Source organism: Rhyacophila brunnea, unplaced genomic scaffold (genome assembly GCF_057557595.1).
Source record: "Rhyacophila brunnea isolate RB1 unplaced genomic scaffold, BYU_Rbru_1.0 scaffold_71, whole genome shotgun sequence".
NCBI lineage: Eukaryota > Metazoa > Arthropoda > Insecta > Trichoptera > Rhyacophilidae > Rhyacophila > Rhyacophila brunnea.
Window position 1 is genome coordinate 992,359 of NW_028233341.1, and position 10,644 is coordinate 1,003,002.

Consider the following 10,644-nt stretch of genomic DNA (forward strand, 5'->3'; position numbering starts at 1 on the left):
CGAACAGCTGCATTTATCATAATTTGAATTGAATTGGTTACAAAATACCATAAGTCTTATATTAAAAAGTTATGATCGCCAACAGAAGCAGAAACATGCGCACAGATAATATGATTTATGTGCACCTATAAACTTATAAGTCTGGAAATAGGAAGTTACTTGAGAAAAATTGTAAAGATAACGAGATGGAAAGAAGTATCTGCCAAATCTGTGTAAAAGAGCATCTAAAGTTTTTCTTGAATAAGATTGAACAGATAAAAATCAAATAAATCCAAAAAATAATAAGAAAAAAATGCTATATGAATGTTAATTGTAAAGATATTTGAGTATGCCGTTATTTATACGAGGTTAGATTCGTTTTACAACCCAGGAAAATTAAAATAAATTTAATTACATAACTCTAGTTCAAATCTTGGGCACATAAGTCGCAAAACAAATCATTCTATAGAAATTTAGATTCAACAAAGGACTAATGTAAATATTACAATGAATAATTCATAATATTGGAAATGAAGAGTGGCTAGAGACAGTAAAAAAGGATTAACCATTAATATCTGATCCCATCGATCGGGTCATCGCTACAGGTAAACTAACATATTTTACCAATAATAGCACATTTCGCTTCCCTTTTAGTTCTGAAATCGAGTCAATTATCATGGTTACAAAAAAAATGTATGTATGGGCAAAAGCTTTTAATACTGTGAGTTGTCTCATGATTTTGCTATATTATTTGCGACAAGGCGTCAATTACTACGCTTTGGTTCCTCTAATGCCTATGTGTAAGGCGTTTTGAACCGCCAATGTATAAAATTAAAGATTCTGTTTACATATTTTATAGCTCAAACGTCGTCAATTTTCTTTTTTTATGCAGTTTATTTTTGTTTTCTCTATTACACCAATTATACTTTTAACCATGCGAGGATTTTATTATATAATATAAATATATTGTTTTTAAACATTCATATTGATATAATATTTTGCTAATCTTCTACTTGAAGAGGTATTTTATATATCAGTTAATTTTGATATCATAGTTATATATTTATTTAAACGATAATGAGATAAATTTTAAGTGAGAACATAAAATCAATGCTTTAGCCACTATCTGATCCCTTACATAGTTTTGTATTTCCTTCCTTATTCGGTTCATATAAGATTAGAGCTATCTCTTCTATGTTTGAATATTTATCTAGATGTACTTCGAACTTTGAGCTTCTGCTGATTTCTTCTGTGTTATTAGATTATACCATGTTCTAAAAGGTAAGGTATAATATTTTTTTTCAATTAGAATATCAATGACAGTTCTGATTTTAGCTAATCGTATATATTTAATTTCTCGTTTTGAAATATTCTTATATTAGCTAAAATAGCTAGATCAATTTTACAAAGTAATGCGAGAATAATTTATTTCGTGTTTAAATACTATCAGTCTGTAAAAATATGGCCAAAAGTCTGTCTTTAATCTCATTATAATTATTTTAAATAATTTCCTTTGTATTATTTTTCATTTTAAAATTAATCTCCCGACTCACATAAACTGATGAGATTAAACTATCACAGTGTGCTTTTTTGTAGTTTTAAACTACTTTTTTTATATCTACTCGCTATTTAGTCAATTATTGAAAGGATTAATTATAGTGCGTCATTTTTAATTTTTTGGAAAAAAATTTGTTGTTCGAAGAAATGCAACTAGCTTCTTTTATGGTCTGATATTTACATATTATAAAAATTTTATCGGCACAACGATGCCCAGTGTTAATTTTTTTCTCTAATTTCAAATTTTATTTGATGTAGTGTTTTGGTTTTACTTAAAAAATAAACCCACATTCCGTTTCAGTCTCAGTAATTTGATGTCGAAGGTTTGAAAGTTTGATTTTTATTTGGTGATGTCTCTATAAATCACAGGTGTGTCTGGCATTATCGACACATTTTTAATTTTACGGTTCTCTTTATTTATTCTGTCGTCAATGTGTTTAAATAGCTGTAACGGATTTTTTCGACTTTTATCCACATTTTTTGCAACCCACTCATGATGTCGATGCTTTGAGATACTATATTATGTTGTTAAAGTGTTGTTTGTTATAGCTATTTTATATCACTGCACTTCTCGTGACATCATATCGTTTTAAAATCCACCAATTCGACTTTTTTTAGCCAAAATAATAGTTTATTAATATTACGGTACAATTAAATTTTCCGATATATATTTCTTGTAATTTAGATGAGTTTTTCATAATTTCTTATTCGGGTGGTAGTATAATCATAAATCATATTATTATCATTTTATTTCATAAAAGATTGAGAATTAAATCGAAGTTATAACCGAATTGTAGCATATATCCAAACTATAAGACTGAGGAATAAACTTGAACTAATAGAACTTGAAAAGATAAGTTATATAAACAGTGCTAAGTAGTGATCATAAGAACAGAGGTATGTATATGATGTGTCCACGTGAAATCAATCCTGTTGTGCTTTAAGATACTATATGGGGTTAGGGGTTAATTTTGGTGTTGAAAGTTAAGATTATATCTTAAAGCCCAATGTAATCGATTTTTAGTGGGTTTTTTATTTCCATACCTCGGACTATATTCTCTTTACTTAATATTGCTCTAAATATCTTATCTTTTCAAGTTCTATTAGTTCAAGTTTATTCCTCAGTCTTATAGTTTGGATATATGCTACAATTCGGTTATAACTTCGATTTAATTCTCAATCTTTTATGATATTATGTTACCACTCACACCATCCCATGCGACGATGTTTAAAGATAAAATCTAAAATATCAATACCAAAATTAGCCTATAAATAAAAGGTATTTATTATTTTACCATTTATGTATTAAATATTTTATCACATGTTATGTTTATTTGCTGATTCACTTCAACAATTATATTTTCTTATTGTTTAATAAATTTATAATTAAAAATAAGTGATTGTAGAATCACCATGGCATTTTTATGTTATTCAACTATTTCTATTGATTATTGTTATAAGAAATATTTATACGGTCAATTTATTTTTGAAATATTTGGTTATTTATGTTATTTAAATAATCCTGTTTCAAATTTATAATTATCCAAAATTTTCACTATTTTTTGTTATTTATGGATTAATTTGTTTTTTTTCAAGCAAAACTTCAGAATACTCTTTAGAACAGATTTGGCTGTTACTTCTTTGCAACTAGTCATCTTAACAACCTTCCTCAATGTACCTTTTTTTTCCAAACTTATTAGTTTAATTTTATTACTAAATACATTGTGTGTATGCTTCTGCTTCAAATGGCATTCACAGCTCCTTAAAACACGGCTTATCGTATTTTTTAATTATCCATATATGTCACTATTGATAATATTTATGGGCAAACGATTAGCTTTTCCCTTTTATGGATTTACCCATATTTTATATTGAATAATCTTTATAATATTTACTATTTATATGACTTACTTTTTCATTTCAGCTACTTCTAATATAATTCAGCATTTCAAATATTATTTTTCAGCATTATTTATTATCTAAATATTAAATAATTATTATTAGCTTTATAATCTTTTAGCCTCTACTACACATTTGGCTAATTTGATTATTATATCATTTGATTTATTATATTATTTTAAAATTAAATTAAAAAAGATTTATAGATCTAATTATGGTGGCGTAGTTGATTTTATTATTTCAAATCAGATCCAATTATTATTTTTTTCTCAAATATTTGATTATTTAAACCAAATATTCTTATAAATAATACTATCGAACTATGTGACTGCGAATTTTTTTTATATTTTTTTCGAGTTAAAATGATTATTATATTTTTTACTGTAAAAAAAATTATTAAAAAAAAGATGTTTAGAAATGTTACCATCAAACTATCTTACTTCAAATGAGAAAAATATTTTTTGCTAGAAAAGAAATCAGCCCGTTAAAATAACATTTAAGCATCCAATCACACAATTATTATAATATTAAAATACACATACACGTTATTATACGATGCATTTGTCTATTTTAAGTTTTTTGAGTTTTTTGAGTTTTTAAGTTTTTAATTTTTTTTATCATTCACATTTTTGATCATTCATATAAAAATAGATAATCGTGAATTATTTGGCTGTATACTATTGAAATATTAAAATTAATTTATAAAAAAATCTTCTGGCACATTAATTATATGTATAAATAATAGCTTGATTTTCTAAGCCTTTTAAATATTTGTTGTTTTAACATTTAATTCTCTAAGTCTTTATTTCAATATCAAGGAACAATATTTCAATTATCATAAAGGAATGGGAATTCAAAACAGAGTGATGCATGTGTATAGGCAATCGGGTGAATTAAAACTTGTTTTGATAATTTTAAAAATAAATAATATAGAGTGTGCCTGCGAAAAGGATGATTATAATAGAAATAACTCATCCTTCAGACCCATCTAAATTTTTCCTTCTTCGAAAACTATTAAAATATAAAAAGATAATTTTCAAAATAATATGGATTTTAATACCTAAATATAGATGATTGAAGCGACATTAGAGCTATCTAAAGTTCTACTGCGCACAAAAAAGTAAATATCAGTAAGATTTAATAAAACCATATATTTTTTTAGCACCGACTATGGGCTATTTGTATCCGTATTTTTTCACAAACATTAAATTTTTATTAAATAATTGGTTATTTTTACCATTATTATTTTAATCTTATAATTATTTGATTGATAAGTTTTTTTCATTACAATTCAATTTTATGAAAATATAATTTTTATATACGGTTGTAAAGAGTTATGTTCTTTAATTTTAGCAAAGGGTATTTCATACATAGCTAAATTTTTTTTATCACGAATCTGTATTTAATATTCATATGTTTTAATTCTTTTGATCATTTAAGATTGTTTGTCAACATTATATAATACTAACATGGCAACAATCAAGAGTATTTTTCGTAAAAAAAATAAAACTCATAACATATAGATTCACCCTGAAATCTGCGAAAAAAAAATTTATCTTAAAAAATGACAAAATATTATTCATTGTAAATTTTGAAAATATATATACCTTCATTGCATAGAAATATTGGATCATTAAAAGTATAAAAATAACACTGTTTCTTGGATTTTTCCTCTTTTAACAAAGGCTTTTTAGCAATAAGAAGACGTATTCCAAGGTAATTGAAAGTCCATTCCTTTTCTATAAAAACATTATTCATAATAATTAGACCCGGTTTTTTCATATGTAATGTTTGTTGATTTGTATTTATCAGTGTAATTCGCCTATCTTTCTTCCTAATAGCAAAGTTAAAAGAAAAAATAGATCTGTGTCATATAAAACAACCGAAATAATTCTCTATATGACATCCACATTTTTTTTACTTTTATAGAGAAATACCAACTAATATTTACAATATATATGTTTTTATGCTTTTTTAATATTTTTAATGAAAATATTTCTCTGCTATTTTAATACATTCGATATTTTGAAAAATTTATACTCTAAGAAATCATTATTGGCTTTTTTAAAATTTTTTATATGATTTTTTACCTTAAAAAGTGTTTTTGCAAAATTATCAATTTCATGATTACAAAACTTAGTAAATTCATGTAATTTAAATAAGAGATATTTTCAATTTATCATTACAATTATTGCCGATTTTTCTTATATAAAACATCACTTTCAAAATAAAATCACTACGAGCTTGTTTATTATATTGGATGCGGTTTATTTAAACTACGAGATAGATTTATATAAATGGAATCAGGGTCACATAAGATAATTCTGGAATGAAAATTTTGTATTTATATAATTTTTGCTAATTCAAAAATGCCTATACGATAGAAAATTTTTGCAAAAAAGGTTGTAATTATTCATTGGTTTTTTATATCATATAGAAAAATAAATAGCCTTTAATACCAGCAGTGCTAATCAGCTGAAAAAACCACACAAGATATATAATATAAGATTTAATATACCACAAATGTTTTTTAAAATAAGAAAAACCCGTTCAGGATGATATACGTTCCTACAATTAAAATATTTGTTCTTATAGAAAAGGTTTTTCACCTAAATCGGCATTCATGTACATTTATGCCCAGAATTATAAGTTAAAAGATACATTATGGAGCCTTTTTAAATGTGTTTTGAGTTTCAAGTAATTTAAAATTATTTGTTTCTAGGTGAGAGACTAAGTAAATGGATTTTTTGCAATATAAAACAATTAAACTGTTGATAAGAATAAAAATTTCGCATTAGCACCAAATGCTACGATAAGTAGCTAATTTTAAAGATAAAAATGCAAGAATATTATTTATTAATATAGCTATAAAAACGTAATTTCTTTCTAGATAAATATATATAAACATGGAATTTCATGCATTATTTCTACAATTTTTGTATTTGCTTGATATTTTTAATTCAATAAAGGTGTTAATAAATACAATAAAATTCGGTATAAAATTTTAGGCTTTAGTAAATGCTTATTATATATATTTTATAAGTTGAATAAAAACATATGATATTGCTAAATTTTTATCAATCTCTAAAATACGAAGGGTTGTTGCAATTATCTCGTGGTATCATATGATCATATAAATGTTTCTAGATTAAAATCCTTCGTTTTTTTTTAATTTGTATCTTTTTAGCACTAAAAGACATTGCATAGCTTGGTTATAGAATACCGGATAAACATATACATAGTGGAAATTTTTCTCTCATCCCTTCATAAAAACGATGAAAAAATATATTTAGTTGGTAGTTATTATAGGAATTATCATTTTTATGAATTTCAGCTTCATATTTTGTGCAGCTCATCGGTATCTTGCAATAAATATTATTTTCTCGATGCTTTTTTACAGATAGTTGTACTGTAGTATGAGCACTAAAAAATACAGATTTTTATTAGCTAAATTCATATTTTAGTAGATATTAGAAGAGTAAAACCAAAAGATCACAAGTTTCTATTTATAAGAATTGACAATATATATGCTATAATCCCAAATAGTATAGAATCATATATTCAAGCTCTCAAACTTCATAAGACACTTGAACTCATATCATTTGACAGAAGAAGAGCAGTTGACGAATATAAATCAGGGAAAAGTATCAAAAGATGCATTAAGGAGCTGTGCAATATTTCTAACAAGCTGCCCACATCTCAGTAGATGCAAATTATAAAAAGGAGAAACTTAACGTATAAATAAAAAAATAAAGTAATATATAAGTTTAGCAGGATTTTAAAATATCATAATATAGAATGGAATGTAATTCAGCTATATTATACATTTTATATTGCGTATAAATCTATTTAACATTATTTGTTTTAAATCATACTAAATTGGAGAAGGTTTTTTTTCTTTTTTCTATGCGATTTGCCTATTTTGATATACAATCACCCATTTTATATTCTTTTAATAATAAATAACGGCACATGAATCATATATGATTCATTAAGAAAAACATCCAATGTTTTGACAGATTATGGTCTCAAAAATATCAATTGAGCAACAAAATTTTTTACTAGGGGTACTAGAAGAAAAAATATATTGATGTGATTTTTATTTAATACATTATGGTACTCAAAGATATATTTTTTTAATGTCGGCACTATGAAAAGCTATGGCACAAGTGGGGCATTTGCGACTCCTATTCAGGACTAATTGGGCTAGACATTCACCACAAAAAACATGCATACATTTAGTTATTATAGTATCTTTATATTTAGTATCGCATGCTGTGCATCGCATTAATTTTCTCATTACACTATAATCTTCTTTTAGTGTTTTTATTTCCTCTTCTAAACGTTCCTTATCAAAAGTTTGATCTCGATTTTCCGGTTTATTTAATTTATTTTTGTAGTAATCTAAGTCTTGACGCAATTCTATTTTGCATCTTTTGTGATAATTAGCTAAGGCGTCTTTTTCATAAATAATTCGCTTGAGCCTAGATATTTCTTTTAGTTTGTGATATATTTCTATTGATGAATTTTGTAATCCATCGATTGGTTTATTATCCTTTTCGCTTTGGATTTCGTTCACTTTGATTCTACATACACTCGGTGTTTCATTTAAATTATTATCTTCTTTAAAAGCTAAATTATTCATTACTTTTTTTGTTTCATTAATATTTTCAGTGATTTTTCTATTTTCCCTTTCGAGTTCGTTTATCGCTTCTCTTAATTTATTATTTTCTTCATTTACTCCGTCATATTTTTTATACAAATCTATTGTTTCTTTTTTTGATGATTCTTTTTTGATATTCAGCATTTCAATTTCTTCATCACTCTTTATTATACTCTCTAATAAAAAAGATTTTTTCTTAATAATATCTTCATATGCAATAAAAATACTTTTAGCTTCTTTCGCAACTTTCAAATCCATCACATTTTTGTTTGCAGTATCTTCACAAGAGGTAAAAATATTTTTGGTTTTTTGTGGGTCTTTCGAATCTATCTCATTGCTGTTTTCTTTAGTTTTAAGTGAGTAGAACTCTTTTGTTGCTTCTAATAATTTTTGTACTTGGGTCAACGATGATTTTTGTGAACAGTTTCTCAGAAGTTTTATTGTTTTTAGATGAACTTCTTTCCTTTTTTCAAATTCTTCAATTTTAACTTTCAAATTATTATTTTCTTTGTATAATTCATCTCTTTCGGCCGAATATTTATTGTATAACTTAGAGACTTCTTCTTCGTATTTTTTTTGTTCATAAATAGCATCAGAAACAACTTTAACGTTTTCTTTTTCGAGTTGTTGATTTAGTTCTTTCAATGTTTTACACTTTTCAACAAGATTATCTGCACCGTTTGTTACATTTTTATCATCTTGTCCATGTTTACCATTTTTATTTATTCCACATTTTAACATGTCTAGTTCTGTTTTTAAATTCGAAATTTCTTCATCTTTTTCTTCGATTATTTTCTTGTATTCATCAGCAACAGACTCTTTAAAGAATTCACACAAATTTGATTTGTTATCTAAATCCTTGTTCTTTTCATTATTAACAAGATTTTCATCTAGATATGTATTTTTATGTGCAGTAATCTCACCAATCAATTTAACATACAAATTCTCATTTTCAATACCATCTTTACTCAGTTTATTTTGGAGTATTTCCGGGTTCCCAAGAACCTCTATCAACAGATTCAAATAGATATTATTCAACCTGCTACAATTATTTGCTTCCTTTTGATACAAACTAATACGATTCTCTAATTCCGTAACCATTTTTAAAGCACTGTTTTCTATATGATCATTTACTTTTTTATTGAAAATAATGTCTTTTAATTGTATCTTAATCTTTTTGGATCGCTTTGAAGCTTCTTCATTTGTTAGCGATCTCTTTGTATTCATTTCTTTTTAAAATGGGGTCGAAATATTCTTTTAAAATATTGTGTGGAGGTAAATAGTGAAAATTATGCAGAATTCTTATTATTGAATTCGACAATGGCTTTATACCGTGTTCCTTTTCTTTTCGTGTTTATTTGTGTACTGTTTTTTTTTATTGGTTTTTTTAAAGGAGCATTGCTTTTATTTGTTGTAAATTATTTACCATCGGAATTTGAGATAATGTAAATTATTTTATGATCTTCAATAAATTCAATTCATCCATAATCACGAGAGTTTTTTTTACAAAGATTAGCCTAAATCATATATTGCACATGAAACACCTAAAATAAGAGTTTTTATCTTCACTGATATAATAAAACAATCATGAGGAATGAAGAGTAACACATAATTATTTACTACAGTAGATATTGCATTCTGGTGTTCGTTGCGTTAGTTTATATTTTAGGGTTGTAATGCCTCTATTGTGGATGACCTTTTAAATACTAATTATTTAATTTGATCAATCTAATTTGTTATTTTCCATTACAATATAAAAGTTCGGTGTATGAATTTTTTAAATACAATTCACTGTAGATATGATAAGATTGATTATTTGTTGTATGTACCATATAAAGAGGCACGAATTATTTCAGCTAGATTGTTTATTCCGCAGAGAATCGGTTTATTGGTTCGATATAGTACAATTGAAGAATCGATCCATATTTACCTATAAATTTCAACATATGCTTTCGTCTGTAAGCGTTTATATATCACAAAAATCACTCTTTTAATTCACCTTTGTAATATTTTATAAGAACGGATGATGTGTTTATAAACATAATTTTTTTTCAAATTTATCTCTATGAAGTGCGCAACGTGGCATTATCATGTTAAAATATAGTACTATAGTACATTCTTGTTTGATGCATAGTATTGTAGTACATTCTTGTTTGATCCTTTAGATCAGAACATATATTTACTTCATAATTGGATTTTTTTAAAAAACCCTGTTATTCTCCACAATTCAAATTTTTGACTCATATTCAAATATCGATCTTTTCGAATACTCTTAATAAGGATTTTAAGCCTACGACTATCAAAAATAATACAAGAAAATCTATCTTAATAGAAAATTAACGAATATTTTTTCATTAATATAATCAAAATCGTTGTAAAAATGTGCGATATCACATATATTCTATATAGCTACTTTGACTTTCAAAACTTATGGTAAAATCATGGCACAGTCAGCAACTATTGATTTATTGCATTGTAAAACCAAAAAAACACACGAATATCAAGATATTTTATCCTTAATATTGTTCTCCAATATTTTTTTAAAA